We start from the raw sequence: 24,999 nt of genomic DNA, 5'->3' as shown, positions 1-24,999 counted from the left end.
CTATGCTCTCCATATTGATTTTAAGGAAATAAGCCCAGCTACCTTACCAGAAGAAACTGGAAACTATATTTAATGCCACACCAAATATTTATGGTTTTGTATGATTTTTTTTCCTAAGAGGCAATATAAAACATAATGAAGTAGAATTAAAAGTCACAGTTTCTCAAACTTGTAAATTATGAAAAGAGGTGGCATATGATCAGCTAATGTAAAGTTTTATCATGACACACAGGAGAGGGATAACTTTATGGGATATAATACAATGAACATAAAAGTTAAGAGTTGAACAAGAAATGAACCTTGGGACTTCTAATTACTTTTGTTGGCACTGTGCGTTTTCTTTTGGATTTTTGATATACAATTGATGAAGGGAAGAATCGAGGGAAAGTATATTAAAGAAGTATACAAAAACATCTATTATGTTTTACTCTTCATTTTCTTTTCCTTTGAAGTTCCTAAAATTGGCCCTGCTTTTATTTCTATTCATATAAACCCAGTATGCGCTAAGTTAATAACTCAGTGAAAAGTAATCCAAACCTGGACAGTTACTTCTAATGTCCTGATGGATTTTATTTTTAAAACTTAACTTAAAATCATAAAAAAGGCATTTTACTGATGTACATAATAGATGAGAACACAATTTTGTGCCTTGAAGAGTTTACAATGTAAGCACACACAGAGAAACAATAGTTCCAAAATGGGCATTGTTTTATAGTTCTACCGCCTATCTCCTCAGTACTTTTATCTGTAATAAAGCTTTTTAGAAGACACAATTTAGGAGGGTGGAGAGTTAGAATAGTGTTATTTGCATTTCTATAATTTTCTCTTTTTAAAACAGCATTGTTCTTGAAACAAGAAAATTTGGAAATTAAATGTTCGGCTCACTTTAGTTTTATATTACAACAGCATTTTGACAGGTTATCTAACTTAAATTACTGAAATATTTGATTTAAACAAGTGTGGCTTTTCTTTTTTTAGAAAAAAGTCACCTCAACAATGGAATAAAATGAACAATATTAAATATTTTACATACTTGATACTTTAATATCTATCTATATTCTCATCAATATCTAATTGCAACATTTCTTAATGAAGCCTTCCTGTATTTTCTCAATGTCCTATGAAAGTAAGGGAAAAAGTTCATATACTATAGACCAACTATGCCAATGTATTTTAGCATTATAAATTATCTATGGCTCATAAAATTACTTATTATATGTTACTTGGTATAATTTTTATTACACAAACAGTTTATGGTATTATTTCTTGCAACTTTCTCAGATTTAACAATACACTGAATTCTTTCTTTCCCCTTTACTGAATGTGAAATTATCATTTTTGATGTTTTTTTCATATATCTATCTCTTGGATATTTAATTCTACTTTAAAATGTCAGTTGTTCTAGATCTTTCCAGTCCTTTACTAATTATTTCATGCCCCCTGGGAAGATTTTCATTCTAGTATCTTATAAAATTTAAATAGTCAGTGAACTCAAACTTAGCATAGTGATACTTATCTCAACTTCATTATTTGCACTTTTCTATACATGTAATAGTAGAATTTATTCATAGATTATTTTCTTATGTAAAAAAGTCTGCTGTTGAGATACCAGGGTGACAAAGTAGTAGATGCTAGTATTTGGATGGTCTTATACAAGCAGGATATGTATACTCAGAAGAGTAATGCAGGTCATACAGAGGAGGTATGTGTGTGTGTGTGTGTGTTTGTTTGTGTGTGTGTGAGAGAGAGAGAGAGAGAGAGACAGACAGACAGACAGACAGACACACACACACACACACACAGAGAGACAGAGATCATGCACATGATTTTTCATTGAAGATTCAGCAGTACTCTGACATAAAACTATCCATAGATGCTAGATATGATGTTACACATCCAGAATCAGGGTATTAAGAAGTTTGAAAAAAGAGGATTGTACATTTAAATGACAGGTTTGGCTATGTAGCTGGAAACACAAGAAAAGCTTCAGTCATCAAAGCTTTGTCATCAGATTTTCATTCAAAAATTGCCATAGCAAATCCCCTAATCCCTTTTCACACTTCTTTTTTTTTTTTTAATGTTTTATGTATTTATTTACACTCCAGATCTTATTTGCCTCCAGGTCCACTGTTCCACATCCAATAACTCCTCCCTGCCATCCTGTCACCACAAGGATGTCCCCACCTTTCAACAACCCACCCCCATCCCACCAGACTTCTAATCTCCCTGGGGTCTCCAATCTCTTAAGGGTTAGGTGCATCTTCTCTGACTGAACCCAGACCAGGCAGTCTTCTGCTATATATGTGTCTGGAGCCTCATTATCAGCTAGTGTATGCTGCCTGGTTGACGATCCAGGGTTTGAGAGATCTCAGGGTCCAGGTTAATTGAGACTATTGGTCCTTCTACAGGACCGACCTCCTCCTTAGCTTCTTCCAACATTTCCCTAATTCAACCACAGTGGTCAGCAGCTTCTGGCTATTGGTTCAGTGTAAATATCTGCATCTGACACTTTCAGCTGCTTGTTGAGTCTTTCAGAGGGCAGTCATGCTAGGTCCCTTTCTGTGAATGCACCATAGCCTCAGTAATAGTGTCATGCCTTAGGACCTCCCCTTGATCTGGAAATCACTTTGGGCCTGTCCCTGGATTCTTTTTCTCAGGTTCCTCCCCTCTTCCATCCCTGCAGTTCTTTCAGACAGGACCAATTATGAGTCAGAGTTTTGACTGTGGGATGGCAACCCCCTCCCTCACTTGATGTCTTTCTGCTGGAGGTAGGCTCTATAAGTTACTCTCCCTACTGTCTGACATTTCATCTAAGGTCCTTCCCTTTGAGTCCTGAGAGTCTCTTACCTCCCAGGTCTCTGGTGCATTCTGGAGAGTTCCCCAACCTCCTACCTCCTAAGGTTGCCTGTTTCCATTCTTTCTGCTGGCTCCAGGGCTTTAGCCCTTTTCCCTCACCCAGTATCAGATCAGGTTCCCTTCTCCCACCCCATCCACCCTAGTCCACTTACCCTCCCATGTCCCAGTCTTGTGAGTTATTTCTTTTCCCTCCCATGTGGGACTGAGGCATCCTCACTTGGGCCCTTCAGCTTGGTGATGTTTTTGAGTTCTGTGAACTGTATCTTGGGTATTTTGTACCTTTTTGGCTAATATCCAATTACTAGTGGATACATACCATACATGTCCTTTTGGGTCAGATTTACCTCACTCAGGATGATATATGTTAGTTCCATCCATTTTCCTGCAAATCTCAGAATGTCCTCATTCGTAATAGCTTAGTAGTATTTCATTGGGTAAATGAACCACATTTTCTGTATCCATTCTTCAGGCCTGGTAGGACATCTGGGTTGTTTCTAGCTTCTGGTTTTTATAAACAAGGCGTCTATGAACATAGTGGAACATGTGTCCTTGTGGTATGGTGTGGCAACAATTCCCAAGAGTGGTTTTGCTGGGTCTATTTCCAATTGTCTGAGGAACCTCAACCAGAGTGGTTGTAAAAGTTTACAATCCCACCAGCAATGGAGGAGTGGTCCTCTTTCTCCACATCCTCTCCAAAATGTGTTACCACCTGAGGTTTTGATTTTAACCATTCAGATTGGGGTAAGGTGGAATCTTAGGGTCGTTTTGATTTGCATTTCTTTGATCACTAAGGACTTTAAACATTTCTCTAGGTGCTTCTCAGCCATTTGTGATCCCTCTGTTGTGAATTCTCTGTTTAGTGTTATACCCCATTTTTTGATTGGGTTGTTTGGTTTTTTTAGTGGTTAGCTTCTTGAGTTCTTTATATATTTTGTATATTATCCCTCTCTAGGATGTAGAGTTAGTGAAGTTTTTTTTTTTTTTTCCAATCTGTAGGTTGCTGATTTGTCTTATTGACTGTGTCCTTTACCTTACAGAAGCTTTCCAGTTTCATGAGGTCTCATTTATCAATTCTTTATCTTAGCTTGTGAGCCATTGGACTTTTGTTTAGGAATTTTTCCCCTGTGCCAATGAGTTCAAGTCTCTTTGCCATTTTCTCTTCTATTAGATTCAGTGTATCTGGGTTTATGATGAGGTCTTTGATCCACTTGGACTTGAGCTTGTGCAAGGTGAAAAATCAGGGTCTATTTTTATTTTTCTACATGCATACAGCCAGTTAGACTAGTACCATTTATTGAAGATGCTTTCTTTTTCCCATTATATATTTTTGGCTTCCTTGTCAAAGATCTAGTATCCATAATTATGTGGTTTTATTTCTGGGTCTTTGATTCTATTCCATTTATCAACGTTTCTGTCTCTGTAGCAATACCATACACTTTTTAATCACTATTACTCTTTACTAGAGCTTCAGGTTAGAGATGGTGATTCCCTTAGTTATAATTTTTATTGAGAATTATTTGCACTATTCTCTTGTTTGTTTGTTTGTTTGTTGACTTTCCAGATGAATTTGAGAGTTGTTTTTTCCATGTCTTTGAAGAATTGTGCTGGGATTTTGATGTGGATTTTATTGAATCAATAGATTGCATTTGGTAGGATGGCCATTTATTTAATTCTGCTAGTTCCTGAGCATGGGAGATCTCTCCATTTTCTGAGATTTTCTTCAATTTCTTTCTTGAAAGACTTGAAGTTATTTTCATACAGATATCTCACTTGTTTGTTTAGAGTTTCCCCAAGATATTTTATATTTTTATGTCTATCGTGAAGGAAGTTGTTATCCTAATTTCTTTCCCAGTCTGTTTTTCATTTGTATAAAAGAAGAGTAATAATTTAATTGAGGTAATTTTATATCCAGGTACTTTTCTGAAGTTGTTTATCAGCTGGAGAAGTTCTCTAGTAGAATTTTTGGGGACACTTATATATACTATTATATCATCTACAAATAGTGATACCTTGATTTGTTCTTTGCTAATTTGTATCCCTTAATTTCTTTTTGTTGTGTTATTCTTCTACCCAACACTTCGAGTACTATACTGAATGGATATGGGGAGAGTGGTCATCCTTGTCATGTTCCCTGATTTTAGTAGGATTGCTTCAATTATGTCTCCATTTAATTTGATATTGGCTGTCAGTTTGCAGTAAATTGCTCTTATTGTGTTTAGGTATGGGCCTTGGATTTCTGATCTCTCCAATACTTTTAACGTGAAGGGGTGTTGTATTTTGTCAAGGGCTTTTTCCTGCATCTAAGGAGATGATCATGTGATTTTCTTTCTTTGAGGTTGTTTATATAGTTAACATTTCTAAGACACATATGACTGAGTAGTAGACAGTGTGGAAGAAGGCTAGAATGAATTGGAAGGTGTATGAGCCAGCAAGTGAAGGTACTGTCAGTCACAACTCTGAGTAGTTGATTGAGGTAATGAAGGATGATGTAGAGGAGGACACAGATGAATGATGTGGGGCTTATGCATGTTTCTTTCTGCAGGTGCAAATAATTCATCCTGCCATTTAGACAGTGTCCTCGAGACACATTGTGCTGAAAAGGAGAACTTTGATTACAGGCTTGTTGTTCTTTGTGATTAAAGTACTGGTTTTCATTACTGATTAAAGTGTAATTTTCAGCAATCATTTAACCTTCCCAGGCATTCATCTCTACTATAATTATGTTATAAACACTAAGCAGAATTCTAGGCAAGTCCAGAATTCTTTCTCAAATAGTGTCCATTAACAATTTTTCTTTGGGCTTAAATATCAATTATATCATGTTTGGTAACTCGGTATGCAACTAATAGAGTTTTAAAATTGATCATTATGGATATCCAGCTCCATAAAAGAACACTGGAAATAGTCTTCTCATTTATCTTATTAAATATAACTATACCTAACAAATATGAAGGGGTATTGGAAAATACTAAAACCTTAAAGATATACACTAAAATAATAAAATAAATTTTCTAGACTTAAAGGTAAAGAAAAATTATATTGTTACATCAAGAATCAAGGGAGGCAAAACAAATTAGTACATATGCTCAGATAATAGGTAATACAATGATTTTATTAGTCAATAAATAATATTTCCCCATTATAAAATATATTTGACACATGCAGTAAAAAATTGCAGTGCCTTGATTGCTGCAGAGGAAATAGTGATTACTGACAGAAGATCTGCAGAAGACCACACCTGTTAGAACCTCAAGCATAGATTGGAAAGAGGCTTTCAAGGTCTCTCCCCTGTCTAAGGAACACTTGACGGCTTTTGGGAAAAAGCAGGAAAACTTTCCTTTAGCACTCTGTTCTTTCAAGGCTATTTCCCACACTTTCTTCTATGAGATGTAGTGTATCAGGTTTTAGTTGTGGTCTTTGATCCATGTGTACATGACATTTGTTCAGGGTAATAAATATGGATCTACTTGCATTTTTCTACACATAGACATCAAGTTAGTCCATCACCACTTACTGAAGATGCTTTCTTTTTCCACTGTATGTTTTTTACTTCTTTACCAAAAACCAAGTGTCCATAAGCATGTGGATTATTTCTGGGTATTCGCTTTGATTACATTGATCAACTTGTCTGGTTATGTACAAATACCATGCAGTTTTTATCACTATTGCTCTGTATAACAGCCTGAGGTCCCAATGTTCTTTTAGTGTTCAGGATTGTTTTCTCTATTCTGTTTATTTTTTTCCTATATGAAGTTGACAATTTCTCTTTCAAGTGCTATAAAAATTGTATTGGAATTGAAATGGGTAATGCAATGAATCTGTAGATTGCTTTCAGTAAGATAGCCATTTTCACTGTTGATTCTACATATCTGTGAGCATGAGAGCTTTTTCCATCTTTTGATGTCTTCTTTACACAGGAATAGCTTTGAGCTGATTGATACAGGGGAGAGTTTCCTTAACAGTGTACAAATGGCGCAGGCTCTAAGGTCAACAACTGATAAATGGGACCTCATGAGACTGAAAATCTTCTATAAGTAAAAGGACCCTATCAATAGGGCAAAATGGCAGCCTGCATATTGAGAAAGGATCTTTACGAGCAGTGAGATAGTGTCCAAAACTTATAAAGAGCTCAGAAAGCCACACACCAACAACTCAAATAGTCCAATTTAAAAATGGGGTACATAGATTATTAGACAATTCTCAACAGAGGAATCTCAAATGTCTGAAAATCACTTAAAGCAATGTCATAATCGTTAGTCTTCAGGGAAATGCAACTCAAACAACTCTGAGATTTCATCTTACACCAATCAGAATGGCTGAAACTAACTAAAAAAAAAAAAAAAAAAACCTCACATAATAGCACATGTTATCAAGGATGTGCAGCAAGGAGGGCACTCCTCCGTTGCTGGTGAGAGAGCAAACTTGTACAATCCCTTGAAATCAACTTGGTAATTTCTCAGAAAACTGGAAATAGTTCTATCTGAAGACAATAGCTAAACCAATCCAGGCATATATTTAAAAGTGCTCTACCATCAACCATCCCACAAAGACACTTGGTCAACTATGTTCATAGTAGCTTTATTTTTAGTGAATGAAGAGTCATTTTCTGTCAGATATCTGTTTGTTATGTTACTATGGATGACCCCACACTATCGTACATATACATGGCAACACTATTTTAGTCTCAGTGATTTTAATGTGCGTGAGTATGTGTGTGTGTGTCTGTATCTGGGTGCCTGTGTGTGTAGGTGTGTGTGTCTGTGTCTGTGTATATGTGTGTGTCTGTGTGTGTATCTGTGTGTGTGTCTGTGTGTCTGTGTGTATGTGTGTCTGTGTCTGTGTGTGTCTGTGTCTGTGTCTGTGTAATTGCAGGAGATTATGAAGTTCAAAGGAAGATGTAACTTGGTGTCCTGGAAGAATTTTTAGGGAGGTGCTTATGCTCTTGGTACATTGTATACTGGTTTAATCTGTCTCTGTGTGTGTGTGTGTGTGTGTGTATGTGTATACATATATATTCATTTAGCTTAAGACAATGAAAACTGATAGTTTTATTATTTTGTAATTATACCATTAATATAAAGTACTTAAATTCACAGATAAATTCATAAAGGTTTGCATTCTCTATCAACCTTTGAGAGATACAAATTCATAGCATATAAAAAAATCTAAGAGTTTTATCAAACTACATGAATCAATAAAAAAGTTTAGAATACTTCACCCCCAACAGTTAAATATGCATGATTTTCCAGAACTTCAAGGTAACATTTTGATAATGTTAATAAAATATGTGTACAAAAATATAACTATTTATACACTTGAATCAAAAATTATTCTAAATATTTTATACTAATTAGCTCATTTTGGATGCAATGTGAATTTATAATGCTTAATAATAATGTTCTACATTTTCATTTCAAATGCTCTAATCTTTAAATAAAACAAATTTTTAAAATAGAGTTATTAGAAAATAACTATAAAATACCTGTAATCCTAGCAGTGGAGTTAGAGGATTACAGTTTTGAGGCCTTTTTGAGATTCAAAATCAGAACCTGTATTTAAAAAAAAAATGTAATGACATTCTAAATAAAATATCCAGGAACATAAATATTCCTCCTTCTCTATCTCTCTGTCACATCTTAAAATAGTTTAGTGAAGGCAACTGCCAAATCTGCCCACATTTAACCACAGAAATTGTATTTTTATAGAAAAGAATAATATCCGTTTACATGGTCCATTTATGTTTAGAAACATATGGTCAGGTTGATCAGACCAATGTCCTTATTTCTTCATATCAATTTTCTATAATTATTAACTTTCTCATGGTTTTAATGATGAAATACCTTAAGGGAAGAAATCCTTAATCGGCTCAACATGTGAGGGCTGTAATCATACAATCCATCATGGTAGAGAAATGATGGCAGCAGATAATACCATGTTATATGAACATGTCCTAAAACTCTTAACCTCTCTGTATCCCTGTAACCCATTAAGCATGCTTTGCTTGCTTCTGTTTTGACTTATTTTGGTAACACAGCCTATGGAAATGTGCTATGCTCATATAGTCTTACCTCCATAACTAAGTCTGTCTAAAAACTACCTCAAATGCTACACTTAGAAATGTATCTCCTTGAACATTTCAAATTCAATCAAGCCAATAACTAAGACTACCCTTTACTGCCACTTATAAATATAAAATAATAATTACTGACCAATATTTCTGTGGTCTCCATGATTTATTTTTTTAAAAATATTTTCTGTTCAAGCATATTGCAATGCAGGAAGTGACATGTGTTCCTAAATAGTGTTAGACTGTATTATGTTAAACTACTTACATAGTACTATGCTGTAATCCTGGTAATTACTGTTAAAAATTTTTTTGATGTATTTCTGATCACTCCAAATTAAGAACAAACACTGATTTTCTGAAAATGTCCACTATGAGATTAAAAAGGAATGCATTACATCAAGTTCTATTGTTGTTAACATAAATAAATATTACTAACAACTAGATAGTCATAAACTAAGTATTTAGTAATTTGGTTCTATGTAAAAATAACGTTGGCCTTCTTGTTTCCAGAATGCGAATTGATCCATTCCTATCTCCTTGTACTAAGGTCAAATCTAAGTGGATTAAGGAACTCCATATAAAACCAGAGACACTGAAACTTATAGAGGAGAACGTAGGGAAAAGCCTCGAAGATATGGGTAGAGGGGAAAAATTCCTGAATAGAACAGCAAAGGCTTGTGCTGTAAGATCGAGAATCAATAAAAGGGACCTCATAAAGTTGCAAAGCTTCTGCAAGGCAAAGACACCATCAATAAGACAAAAAGACCACCAACAGATTGGGAAAGGATCTTTACCTATCCTAATTCAGATAGGGGACTAATATCCAATATATATAAAGAACTCAAGAAGGTGGACTCCAGAAAATCAAATAACCCCATTAAAAAATGAGGCTCAGAATTGAACAAAGAATTCTCACCTGAGGAATACTGAATGGCAGAGAAGCACCTGAAAAAATGTTCAACATCCTTAATCATCAGGGAATTGCAAATCAAAACAACCCTGAGATTCCACCTCACACCAGTCAGAATGGCTAAGATCAAAAATTCAGGTGACAGCAGATGCTAGTGAGGATGTGGAGAAAGAGGAACACTCCTTCATTGTTGGTGGGATTGCTAGCTTGTACAACCACTCTGGAAATGAATTTCGCAGTTCCTCAGAAAATTGGACATAATACTACCAGAGAATCCAGCAATACCTCTCCTGGCCATATATCCAGAAGATGTTCCAACCGGTAAGAAGGACACATGCTCCACTATAAGCAGCCTTATTTATAATAGCCAGAAGCTGGAAAAAACCCAGATGCCCCTCAACAGAGGAATGGATACAGAAAATGTGGTACATTTACACAATGGAGTACTACTCAGCTATTAATAGGAATGAATTTATGAAATTCCTAGGCAAATGGATGGACCTGGAGGGCATCATCCTGAGTGAGGTAACACAATCACAAAGGAACTCACACAGTATGTACTCACTGATAAGTGGATATTAGCCCAAAAACTTAGGATACCCAAGATATAAGATACAATTTGTTAAACGCATGAAACTGAAGAAGAACGAAGACCAAAGTGTGGACACTGTGCCCCTTCTTAGAATTAGAAACAAAACACTCATGGAAAGAGTTACAGAGATATAAAGTTTGGAGCTGTGACGAAAGTATGGACCATCTAAAGACTGCCATATCCAGGGATCCATCCCATAATAAGCTTCCAAACTCAGACACCATTGCATACACTAGCAAGATTTTGCTGAAAGGACCCAGATATAGCTGTCTCTTGTGAGACAATGCTGGGGCCTAGCAAACACAGAAGTGGATGCTCACAGTCAGCTATTGGATGGATCACAGGGCCCCCAATGGAGGAGCTAGAGAAAGTACCCAAGGAGCTAAAGGGATCTGCAACCCTATAGGTGGAACAACATTATGAACTAACCAGTACTTCAGAGCTATTGACTCTAGCTGCATATGTATCAAAAGATGGCCTAGTCGGCCATCACTGGAAAGAGAGGCCCATTGGACTTGCAAACTTTATATGCCCCAGTACAGGGGAACGCCAGGACCAAAAAGTGGGAGTGGATGGGTAGGGGAGTGGGGGGGGTGTGTTGGGGACTTTTTGGATAGCATTGGAAATGTAAATGAGGAAAATACCTAATAAAAAATAAATAAAATAATAAAAAAAAATAACGTTGGCATTTTTAGATACAATGTTATCCTTCTCAAGGCAGGTATTTTAGCTTTTCTACTCTATAACAGTGTGTCACTGTTGCCTTTATTGTGTTAGAAGATAGAAATATTTAGAGAAAGAATCTGTTCTAAAGCTAAATGAACATTCCTGATACACATCCCATAATCTGCCACCAGGAATCTCTTAGAGGAGGGGAGGGGAGGGAAGCACTAGAGATCAGATGCCATTCTGAGAGAGATGGTCTTATAGTCACAGCTGATTGCGATTTACAGAGGTATGGATATAGCTTACACAGTAGGATGCTTGCATGAGTAGTTGAAGGAAGACTAGCCTTGACTCTAGTATTTAATAAATCATATGAAGATTTGGTGGAGTCAGGCTTCCGAGGAGAAAATCACAGAGCACATCCCTCTTAGTGCCAGTTACATTTTGGGTTAGTCCTTCTGATCAGCTCGGTAAAAAGCCAAGGAGAACTGAGTCTGGAAGTCATAATGAAACCTGCTTCATGCCAGGCCCTCAGAAGTGCCCCTTGGTGAAAGGCCAACAACCATTGTTATAAGCATGGGCAGGGGGTTGAAGGAACCAGTCTGTAATTAAGATGAACTTGAATGTGATGTGAATATGGAGATCTGACAGGAACTCTAAAAGGATTGGTTATGAATTCTGAATTGTGGGAGGGGCAGAGTTGAAACCAAACCATCATGAACAAAATAGGAGGGCAGAATAGGTCTCTACTCCTAAGTGAGTAGCTCCCAGACTACCCAGCAAATGAATACCTGGGTGGGCATTGTTCTTGTCCCTTTGAAGTGAAGCTGTGAAGAGAAACCTTTCTCTCTCTCTCTCTCTCTCTCTCTCTCTCTCTCTCTCTCTCTCTCTCTCTCTCTCTCAGATCAGTGATCCTTAGACTACAGGGAATTAGAATCTTATACAATCCATTCAGGTTAGAATAAAAAGGGGGCCATTTTAGATCACAGGAAGCAATATCGTCCTAAACTTCCTTGTCTGTACGTTCTTTCAAGTTGGCCAGAAACTGAACCTGGTTACAATAAAGAATATCATGCTCTGTGATTAAATCTAAAGTGATCAAGAAATTCAGATGTTTTTCTGAAGCAATCTTCAGACCCATTAAGAGCCTTCAGGGTCTAGGTTAACCTTCTCTTAAAGAATACTTTATTTAAATAAATAGCTATCTTAATCAAATTGCAGCTTCCCTCAAGAACTCACTCACTGAATGAACTCAATTTCTCTTAGGATTCTCCTTCCTACACCCAAATGTAATTTCTTTGTAAAATGCCTCTGGCAACCTTTTTATTCCTTTGTCTTAATGTACAGCTATAGAGTTTTCCTTTTCCCACCGTCGTGGTAATTGATTCCACACTGACCAGGTTCTTTGTTGATAAGTATTTTTTCCTCATAGATTTGGCACTACTATGCAATCCTTTTATCTGAGCCATCATTTTAAGTATACAATGGCTTACAAAGTTCCAGTCAGTAACAATTGTTCAAATCTCTCCCAGTCCTAAACACATTAATCAGAAACCTGGGAATATTCAAGTAGAGCAAACATAAAACATAGTTAATCTGACACTTTTATTTTCTGCCTTAAGGCTGGCTGTATCAAAACAAAGTCCAGGAACTTTAAGCTCTGCTTGAGTTGGACCATTGGGGACTAGTGCTTGTAAATGTAATTTGTAGTAATAGCATAATATTATCTCTCTCTCTCTCTCCTCTATTTGTGTGTGTATCTGTGTGTGTGTGTGTTTGTATGCATGTGTGTGTCTGTGTGTCTGTATGTGTGTGTATTTGTTTGTTTGTTTCTGCACCTCCCATAGTGCATATTAGTGCATATATTGTTATCAGAAAACAATGGTGTACAGTTCGTTCTTTTCTTCCACCTTTGTGTGGTTCTGGGGCTCAATCTCAGGTGTGTAGACATGAAATGTGAGTGTTTTATGCAAGGAACCACCGTGCTGATCCACACTAACAAGTTACTAAGGGTACATCACTTTTCACAAACACAGAGTTCTATAGTTTCTAGAACAGATATACCTCGCATCATTATAGTTGCATACCTATTCAATACCAGCTTCTTCTACCTCTTTATATCCCCTGAGTATGTATGTTCAAACACTTTGAACCTCATGTAATTTGAACTTCCTGAATCTGACAAAAATATGCTTAAATTTTTAAATATTCTTAAATTCTTATTTCTCAACAGTAAACAAAAAATTATATATTATACATTATTAGAAGGACTCATACAAAATAGCACATATACTTAGTGATACTAATAAATAATGGTCTTTTCTCTGTTTTCAACCCCTCTCAATCTCTCTCTCTCTCTCTCTCTCTCTCTCTCTCTCTCTGCCTCTACATTTCCTGGTATACATGTAATGTATACAGTAAGAAGGTTGGCTCCTGCATCAATATGTAAATATAAGCAGTTCAGCAAACTTTTTTTTTTTCCTTTCTTTTTGGTTTTTCAAGACAGGGTTTCTCTGTATAGCCCTGGCTGTCCTGGAACTCACTTTGTAGACAAGGCTGGCCTCGAACTCAGAAATCTGCCTGCCTCTGCCTCCTGAGTGCTGGGGTTAAAGGCGTGCGCCACCATGCCCGGCTCAGCAAACTTCTTAAAGCAGATACTAAGTAAGCACTGTTCCTTTCCTTATCAACACAATGAAAAGATTAAATGTAATTAAAAGATGATTCACTTTGCTTGTTGTTGCAGTGATTATTTAAGTTACTGTTGCAGGTATGGGGTGCTTAATAATTTTGTTTATGCTCTTGTCCAAGGGACTATGAGCAGGCTTTAAAATACAAACATCCCCCACCACCTCCCTTCTGTCTTTTTCTCCCCATTAGTATATTTTTCTGCATTTAAGGAGATTCTGAATATGTATTGATTGTGTAATGTATTCTAGACAGTATGCTAAGCCTATTTATGTACTGCTGTGTTAATCCGTCAAAACTTTTGTGAAAATAGAAGCTTAGAGCTAGAGAAGTTCAATGCTCTATCTAAAAACACAGAGGTAAAAAGTATGTGACAAGAATTTCAACTAAGGTCAATCTTCTTCTTGGATTCCAACTTCATCCTTACAAATGTTTGAATGATATCACTGTATACTTACAAACTAGTGAGTGATTGTATGCCAGTATAACACCAATTGCAAATATGTGACTGCAGTGTGTTAACCTACTTCAATCACCAATTCCGTCTATCCATATATCAAATATAGTGATACAACTATAATATCAATCTAATCTTATTCTTTTTTTTATTCCTTTTGACATCCATTCATATAGTCTAATTGTTTCATCTAAAAGGTCAATCTTCCAATCAATGATGCATATCGCTATGGACTGTTCCCAATGGAAGAAAATTGTTTTGATTCATTCAGGACATGCATAGTGCTCTGTTACTGTGGAGCCAACCAGCTGGGACAAAAATGACTACAATCTACTGAAATACAATATATTATTTTATATTAGCATGACTAGAGGCAATATACAGTAACACAAGATTGTGTTTTCTTATCACAATATATGGCTTAGAAATGGTATTTAAATAATAACAATTTGATTTTTTTAAATGGATAGAAGTTAAATGTCTACTGGGGAAATGACATAGATATCTGAATTAGTCATATAATGGACTCCACATGTGGGTCTTTATATCTTGGTATCTCTGGGACCTCTTTGTACATCTGGGAGAAAATTTGTTGCTGTATTCTAACTAAAAAGCTCAGACTATATCAGGACTGAGACGCTGATTAATCAGCTATTTGCTGATTTGTGTGTGTGTGTATGTATGTATGTGTGTGTATGTATGTGTGTATGTGTGTATGTATATGTGTGTGTGTGTGTGTCTGTGTGTGTGTGTGTGTGTGTGTTTATAAACATCATGGACATACAGGATCCAGTAGAGATCAGAAGAAGGTGAAGAAAGTGATCTCCTGTAACTGGATGGATTTATAGACAGGAGTGAATCTCCATGTAGATGCTGGGAACTGAACTTTGATCCAATGCAAGAAGAATAAATGCTCTTAACTACAAAGATATTCCTCAAGCCTCAAGTCCTGATTCTCTTAAATAAAAGGATTTGGGAGAAAAACCTTTATTTAAAGAAATGTTAGAAAAATTATACTGAGCTTTAACAAATCCGTTCATATATAAGATAGGGAGTGGCTACTATAAGAACTGGCATGGTTAAAAGGGTCACACTTTAATATTTCTGTTGTTAGCTAGGCTTGGTGACACACACCTTTAATCTCAGCACTTGGGAGGCAGAGGCAGCGAATTTCTGAGTTCAAGGCCAGCCTGGTCTACTGAGTGAGTTCCCGGACAGCCAGGACTACACAGAGAAACCCTGTCTCGAAAAACCAAAAAAAACAACAAAAAAAAAACCAACAACAACAACAAAAAAAAAATCCAAAACAACAACAACAAAATTCTCTTGTTTTTAAATTAGTATTTTCCATTTAACTCTTTGTACTGCCGAAATCTTAAAACATTAGCATTAACAATATTGAAAACTGCTATCATTGTCAAATGATATCAATATTGAAAAATGTTATCATTGTCAAATGGCTACTGCAGTTGTAGTAGCCATGGATTGTTATTATTAAGCAAAAACTTCTTGAGATTATACTCATTACATTTTTCAGCCCTTTTTTAAAGCTAAAATCAAACGCAACTGTCAGTTTATATGAGCCTTAGGCATAATTACACACAATTCTGCTACTGTATAAGGTCACCACATTATTTCCTGCCTGATAGTTCTCATTGTTATGCTCTGAATTCTGTTCAAATTTTTAAAAATAGTCTTATGAACGAGTGCCCCAAAGTGGACATCGCATTTCACTTTACTAGTATGATTATTTTTTTCAAACTAACCATTTGTCTTCTCTCTTTAAGGGAAACTTGACTCTGTTGGCACTGGATGGTAAAGGGGGATATTTATATCAGGCTACGTTGCAATTTCTGGGTGAAACTTCTCCATCACAGAGCAGGTAGCCAGCAGATTTGCACCTTATGCAGTTCCCCTCGTAGCTCTGTTTAATTCAGCATCTCAATTCACATTAATTACAGAAAGATTAGGAGAGATTGGAAAGTTGGCTGCACAGCATTTCTGAAGCTGGAAATTCCTTAGTCAGTAAAGGCATATCTGAGATTGGTACATTATGTTATCAAAGAAGTTTTATAAACCGCAGGACTGAGAGTAACCACAAACTACACCTTGAAAGGTTGATACTTATGTGCTAAAATGCTCTTAGAAGGATTTTGTTCACAGGTTGGCATAGATGTTGCTTTCTGGGCAGGCAATTATTATTTTTATGTTGAAATCTTGGTAGGTGATGTGTTTAGTTTTGACTTAAGTTGGATTATTTGGAGTCCACAATCCTGCATTTTGTATGCGGAATTGCATCCTTTTAAAACAAACTCAGTAAAGACAGATTTAATATGGATTTGCACCTAAAGTTTGTCAGTATTCCTGAATATTTTATCAGCAGAACTAACAATAATAATTTCCCGAGTCCCAAGTTTATGCTGGCAGCTGAAGAGAAATAACATATGAGAATGAGGCCTTTTCTTTTTTTTAAAAAAAAGGGACAAAAATTTAACTAATAATAAAAAGAAAAAAATATCGTACTCTAAACCATGACATTTTCCAGAGATTGAATGCCATATACTTCATCCTCTGTGGTAGTATCGACACATGCCTCTTCTAGTTGGTTCTAGGAGTTTGTTTATGGAACGCTGAGATTTTGAACATCAGATTTCAACATGATGATCAGTGTTGTTGCTGAGAAAATCTCCCTGTAGAAATTTTGCACTGCTCTTCATACCCAGCACTTAGAAAGAGGGTATACCAAGATGGATGTAGAACAATGAGTATCACTGCTTTTCTTTTTTTTTTTCCAGGTTGATCAGATTTGATTTTGTTGGTGACAACAATCAATAGACTTTGTTCAGATCCTACTGTTGATGACACATTTACATTAGAAACCTTGAATTTATAAAATGATGACAGTAGAAATCCTGTGTTACAGGAGACATTGATTGGAATTAAATTTTATTTCCAGGTCTGGAAAGATGTCTCAGTAGTAAAGAGCATTGGATGCTCTTTCAGAGGTCCTGATTTCAATTCCCAGCACCACATGTCAGCTGACCTCCACTATTGGATCTGATTTCTCACGTGATCTGATGTGCTCTTCCTGTGTGTAGATGTACATGTAGGCATAGCACCCATATAGATAAAACATATAAAAATTAAAGTTAAATTTTTATTTGATACTTTATACATGTCCAGAGTAACTATTCTACATATGTACCAATATTTCTCTCATTTACTGCCTATTTACCTGTGGCCTATCTATCCATAATCTTATGAGTTTAAGAAAAGGAGCACTCGGGAGCCAGAGGCAGGCAGATTTCTGAGTTTGAAGCCAGCATGGTCTACAAAGTGAGTTCCAGGACTGCCAGGGATATACAGAGAAACCCTATGTCAAAAAAAAAAAAAAAACAAAAACAAATAAAAAAAAAATAAATAAATAAATAAGAAAGAAAGAAGGAAGACAGACAGAAAGAAAGAAAGAAAGAAAGAAAGAAAGAAAGAAAGAAAGAAAGAAAGAAAGAAAGAAAGGGATTCTATGAATGCTGTAGGAGCCATAGCTACCCCTAAAAGCCAGACAAGGACATAATTACCCAAGCTTATACTGGATATGTCCATTTGTTTGTAAATTAAAGCCAACTTCAGCTCAGTTTCTCATTAAATACAAGAGGAAAAATATAAAAGACAACTCCAATAATAACAGGTAAGGATTCCAAGTACAAGACTACCTGAAATACTTTATTCTGAAGAGTTTGAAAATATGATATAAATATACATCACTGAAGCATACTCCACAATGCTCTGCATAGATCCACTTAAGTGAGAATCCTGAAACTTCATGTTTTATGATAAATCTGCTTTTCCTTCTATGTTTCATTTATGAATTAAGTGATAAGTCTAAAATAGAGAGCAACATGTAAGAATTCGGTGTTAGAATTGACAAATGATGCGAAAGTCAAATAGGGCAAGTAATCGCTAAGATCTAGTAGAGGAGAATGAACTCTCAACTTAGGGTAGTAACTAGAGGCTTGGTAGTAACTACTGTGTCTAAGTAAGTATGTTCTGTAGTCTGCAGAAAAGGTTCATTGATTAGCGCTTACAGCCACAATTAAAAAGTATAAAATTCCTGACTGCTTTAACTTAGCTTCATCTCAATTCAAAGATTGAACCTTATCCCATCTTTATTTTAAATTCGTAGTAAGAATACTTTGTCCTTCTTGTCCTTGGGAGTCCTGTCTAAGTAAGAGTAAATCACAGTGCAGCGAGAGAGAAAGTTTCTGAAGAAAAAATTCTAAGTATTGTCACCAAATGAGATTTGTTTTCAAATATGTGGAACATTTATTTTATAATTACTGCGTAAAACTTCTTTCACAAGTACTAGTGCTTTAAGTTGATGGCCTCTCTAGGAACAGATCTATCAAAAAAGAGCCTTTACTACATTTGTTTAAAGGGTCCAGGCTAGCAATTCCTATAAAGACTGTCAGTTCACCGGAGAGTCTGAGAACCCCACAGCTCCTCAGTTCAGGATCCTAGAAACCAAGGGACAGAAGGAGAGCTGGCTGTTATCAGCTCATGTCTGAAGGCTGAAAAATGGGTGTTTTAAATGTTAGCAAAGGATGGTAGCAGCAGTCTTAATGTTAACAGCAGAAAATATTCACTGAGAACCAAGGAGGAAATATAGGAAGGGAGCAGCAGTGGCTTTTCTCTTGTACATCATTATATCTGGGTTTTGGGTCACTTCAAACCGGTGCTGCATATTCTGAAGGAGTGTTTTTATTCCTTAGAAGATGCTTCCAGGAAATCCTAGTACAGGCTTGTCCAGAAGTGTATTTTATCCCACCGAAAATAAACTTGGCTTCGAAAGTAATGATTGCAAACACCTTTATAAACTTAGTTATATATGCTCAAATCTTTTCCCAAATGTTTCCTTTGCAATCTTCAAACAACCAATATTTACCGATTTATATAAACATAGTGTATATATTTATATATAATCTATATTTTATATATTATATATTGATGTATGAATGCATGATAGATATGTGTATGTATGTACACATACATATAAGCATAACAATACACACATATATGTATATATATATATATATAACAAAATCACACTATGTTGAATGTTTCTTTGTTTTAACCAAAAAATATAGCTTAAGGAAAGAGACTACAAGATTTTCTCTGGTAATGTTCTACACATATGGAATGAGATAAATTGTGTGTCTCCATGGCCACCTTATTTCTCTGTTCTGAATTTTCCTGTTCGTTTCCTTTCATTTGTTATGCAATAACAGTATTGCAGTTACGATGTGGCCATGCGATTCGAACAACCTAATAATTAAGGGCATAAGGGTAGAGTTTAAGACTTATTTTTACAAGCAAGCTGCCTGTAAAAAGGCATTGTCCCAGAGCATAAAATTATTAGAGGGAAACTAATGCCCACAGGCTTGAAGTATTCTGGAAAATATAGTAAAATGGAAATGTGTGTGTGTATGTGTGTGTGTGTGTGTATGTGTGTATTCACACTTTTAAAATGCTGAGAAAATTTTCTGTATTGTTGACTTCTTTGCTAATTTTAATAATTATCAAACTGTTCACTTTTCTACAATATAGATTTTACTTGATATGTGTTGCCTGGAGAGCTGCTGTTCCTCTAAATAACACCTTAGAGTAAAACTCATCTCATACTTAACTGTATCAAGTATATGTTTGCAGCTTAAAATTTTCTAGTATTGATTACACGCATGGAAATTTGCTTCTTTGCTTATGGAGTTTAGCATGTGCTTTTAGCAATTAAATGGTAAATTTCTATGTGGACTTATTTTAAAGATATATGGAAAGGGAAATGTCAGACTAAATAATGACTTTAGGGGCTATCAGCATGCATGCATATGTTAGTGAGGGCAGAGTTATTTTTACAGAGATATCTATAAAGACCAATTTCCCAGGCTCACCTTCAGTGTCTGTCATTTTCATGAAACAGGAGAACAGATTTAGAAAAAAGAGCTATAAGCATGATCCTGATATATTAATATATCAGGATATATTGATGCACTACCTAAAATTTTTATATTCATAAAAACACATGGATAATTTCTGGAATGATGTTTCTCAGTAAATGTATACAGCTGCTTTTTTGCTGCCTCTGTCACAAGGTGTATAATGACATCTAAAATTAATTGACATTGCAAACCCTGGTAAAAAGACATTGACAGCTGTTGTCTTGTCTGTATATTAAAATTGTGTGGGTATCTGCAGAAATTCTCTTCTTGCATACTACCCCAGATTCCCTCTACAAGGGATTTATATTGCTTTTTGTCTTGTTGTTGTTGTCATGGTCATATTAAAATGTCACTTCCCAAAGTACAGCATTAGGCAGAGAATGGCTTCCAGAAATGACATTTCAAAATGCTGATATATTAGCATTTGTATTTGATTCAGTTTGTTTCTCCCCCCTCTCTCCTCTCAAACTAGTGCATCCAAGGTAAAGTGCTTCCCCAATATAATTGCTAGACAGATGCTAGATAATATGTAAATAGTAAAATGACCTACATATTACCAACAAAAAGTTTCCCTTCTCTTGTTTTTCTAGTGCTGATACTTTAGAGTCATGATCACTGTGAGGTCAAAAGAATGATTAAAGCAGAACAGAGTGTGTGAGGAAATACATCACAAATATTACAGTGCTAAGTCATCACAGAAGGGGAAGTTTAGGATATTACTCCCACTTCCTCATTGTATTTATCAGATTTGATTTTGAAACTTAACATGGAGAACTCATGCAAATATGTATCCCATAATATATATATATATTAAAAAAAACCTACGGAGACTTGGATAATGCCCTTTGTCCTACAGTCTTCTTTTAAATTATCCATATAAAATGATTTTAGCACACTATAACAAAATGACCTTAACGGATTGAAAACTTTTCTAGGAAAAATGTGTATATTTCATAACTCTCATTGGCTACACACCTTAGAATATACACAAATAGAAGCACTTCTACATCAGCATGATTGAACTACTGCAAAGGAAATTATGCGCATCTGAACAGACACAGGCTACATCATGCTTTACTTAATGTGAAATGATCGAATCTGGCCCCTAGCCCTTTTCAACCAGATGTAGAAATCAAAGCATTTATAGTTTTGCTACCATTTCCATTTTAATTTTTCATTAACTAATTTAATTCGAGTTTCTCAGGCAGAGCCACTAAATTAATAAAAATAAAGGCCTTCAGACTAAAAGGGGTCTAAAAGATCAAAAGGAACCAAAACCCTGAGCAAGTAGCACACACCAACACCAGCCTCTTAAAACGCAGCAGGTCTAAAAATGCTAATGTATTGATAAATATTTAAATTTAGCTTGTTGATGAAACTGTTGAAAATCTAGAGCAGAAAAATTCTTCTCTTACTGTGGAAAACAAGTGATAAGCTGGTAGTAATAGAGAAAGATGCTAAGAGGATTCTGAGACAGTGAACCTTACATGGGAGATGTTTCAAGGGCGGTGAAATACATTAAGATGAGCAAACATAAAACAGCAAAGAAAGATGAGACAAGACAACTTAGAGCACTATGAAAGAACACTACCTGAGACGCCATAAGATGTGGTAAGAAAGGTTTTGTGTGTTGTAAGCTGCAATGTGATGCTTTCTGGATAGATTTGTTAATGTAAAATTCAAAATAAAAACCAAACACCACAAGAACTAATGGATAACATTAACAGGTTATAGTGAATCTCCTTTAAGTAGTATACTAGTGTTTGAAACATTTACAAGTCTGCACTACTCTTAATCTGTCCTTATTGTGTTAACCCACGAAAGCCAAACCCAACCAAAAACAGAAAAGGAAGGCAACAATGTTGTGTTTAATATGATGGCATAATAGCAGTTTTGTGTCTCTTCCCAGAAGGACTGTCATTCATATTCCGGTATCACAATACAGCAATGCCAAATTATGCTACAGAATATTTTCTATTAAAATTACTTTTATTATAGTTTTAATATGTTACATGTTTTAAAAAGCAAATCATTCATTACTAAATGAAACAGACATAAGAATTCAATTTCTCTGTTTTCTCCTTTCGACTATAGGAAGAAGTCAAGGAGAGGAATAGTACCTGGGCTTGGTGGCGCACGCCTTTAATCTCAGCACTTGGGAGGCAGAGGCAGGCAGATTTCTGAGTTCGAGGCCAGCCTGATCTACTAAGTGAGTTTCAGGACAGCCAGGGCTATACAGAGAAACCCTGTCTCAAAAACCAAAAAAAAAAAAAAAAAAAAAGGAGAGGAATAGTAGCGAGAAGAAAGCAATACGGACAGCCAAATATCTTAGTAATCATAAGCAGCAAGGTGATTGTATTGGTCATCCTGGAGGGGGCGAAATCATAGGCTTTTAGATGATAGCGTTCATAAACCTGGAGCAGATTTTGTTCTCTTGAGTTTGGTCACAGGAAAATTCTTCTGAGATTGATTTTTCCTCCAGAAAACAAACCTTAAAATTGTTAAGTTCAGTTCCAAATTGAGAATTCTGGAACACAACTTTCTACTACTCATATTACATGCCTAATTAAAATCCCAGTATGCTATTTGTATAAACATGACCTAAATTTCAGTATGCTTTTTACATTTTTAATGAAGAACAGACTTTTAATGTCTGTCTCAGAATAGTTTTTGGCTTTGGGAAGAAGGAAAAAATTGATAACAAGTACCAATGATACATATCTTATTTGTGAAGCTAAAAATTACAACCAGATAAAACACAGTCAAGGTTATGTTTGACAAGGACAATGACAATTAATGAATTTATGTATTCTAAGGTGTTAGCTAGATTTTATAGGTAATGTTTTATCTACCTGGACCAGAACATTCATTCATGGTTAAGAATTATATAATAAAAAATTAGAACATTGATCAGAAAAATGTTAATGAATGAATGTCAGAATACTGATTATTAATGATTTCATTAGTCAGTCCAGAATAGGCCAGCTAGAGGACAGAGGGAGACATTTGACTCCTTTGAAGAGACTTGTGAGAATGATTAATAACAGATATCAGAGTTGGATGCAGGGAGGGATCTGGGTGGAAGAGGGGATAGGTAGTGGAATGGGATGCAGGGAATCAGGTCTAAGTGAAGAAGGGAAGAAAGAATGGAAATCAGCTGTGGGGTTATCTCTATGAAGTACCAGAGATCCGAGATGAGGGAAGGCCAAAGTGAGTCTATGGGGGAAGTCTACTTGAGATTTATAGCAATGTGGACATGTAGCTCAAAGTGGCCATCTCCTGTTACCAGGAAGACACCCAAGTGGAGGGATAAAGACATGAAACACCCCCCCGATAAAACCTATGATCCAAATGTGTCCTGCATACAAGATATATAGGGACAAAGATAACAAAAGCTAAGAGAATGGCCAAATAATGACTGACCCTAATCAGTGCTCATCTATCTTAAGAGCAAGAACCAATTTTTGACATTATTAACAATACTTTGTTATGCTTGCAGATGGGATCCTAGCATAACTGGGAGGTTAACCCAGTAGTTTATGTAAACATATCAGAGAACTACAGTCAAACATTACATGGAGCTCCAGAGTCTTGTGGAAGAGTTGTAGAAAGGATTGAGGGAACTAAAGAAGACCAACAGATTCAACTAATCTGACCATTGGGGATTCCCAGAGACTGAGCCACTAATCCAACCAACCAAAGAGATAGCGTGGGCTGGACCTAGAAAACCCCTGTCCCTGGACATATCTAGAAGATGTGCAGCTTGGTCTTCATATGGGTCTACTCAGAATTGGAGTGGAGGCTGTCCTTGAATCTGTTGCCTGTCTGTGGATCCTGTCCCCTAACTGAGCAGACTTATCTGGCTTCAGTGAGAGAAGATTCACCGGTTCCTGCAGAGATTTGATGTACCTGAGTGGGGTGATACCCAGTGGTGCGGGGGTTGCCCTTTCTTAGAGGAGGAAATGATGGGTTGATGTGAGTAAGCGCTCAGGGCAGAGACTGGGAGGAGAGGAGGATGAAAATTGGGATGTAAAATGAATAGATAAATTAAGCAGTGCAAGAAATTGCATATAGATGTGAATCCTCTCTGTAAAGCTCATCTTCTCATATAAAGGCCAATTTCTCAGCATGATTAGCTCTGTGTTTGCCCACTTGGATGAGCACATTTCCATTTTGTATCTGTTCAAAAATAATAATTTAAGAAAACAAAATACTGAAGGAGACTCACTACTACACCTACTTATGTTCTGTCTCATCATGGAGTAATATTCATAGGAGCCCTTGTTCCCATACTATTAATGTATTGCTAATTATGTAGCTTTACTCCACAGTTGCAATGTTTGCCTGATGCTCAGACTTAATTTCCCATTAAAAAAAAAATACCTTGAATAACATATACACACAGAGAAGGCACATGGGCTTCACCAATTTGCAAAATAAATGGAAAGGCTTAGTGTATATATTCTTATCCAAGAAGCTTAAAGTATACCTTGAAATTTGTCATGAAATATAGCCTATGGCACACCCCAGAATTAGAACAGACACTCCTGTGGTTTGAGTCTTTTTTCAAATAAATAGTTCTTAATTAATGGTTCCTAATTGAAATGGACTACCAGACCAGGGGAGCCAGGCAGGCATTAACATTTCATTGACTGAATATGACTGCCAGAGTACTGACTTCAAATGGAATTATATATGAAGAAGAAGCAGATCAGCAAGACACTGAAGTCGGATATATAACTTAAGATCACATGGTCCTATTTTGGGAGCACA

This window comes from Mus caroli, unplaced genomic scaffold, assembly GCF_978045245.1.
Source record: "Mus caroli unplaced genomic scaffold, Mus_caroli_1 scaffold_4, whole genome shotgun sequence".
Classification (NCBI taxonomy): domain Eukaryota; kingdom Metazoa; phylum Chordata; class Mammalia; order Rodentia; family Muridae; genus Mus; species Mus caroli.
Note: the sequence above shows the minus strand (reverse complement) of the source record.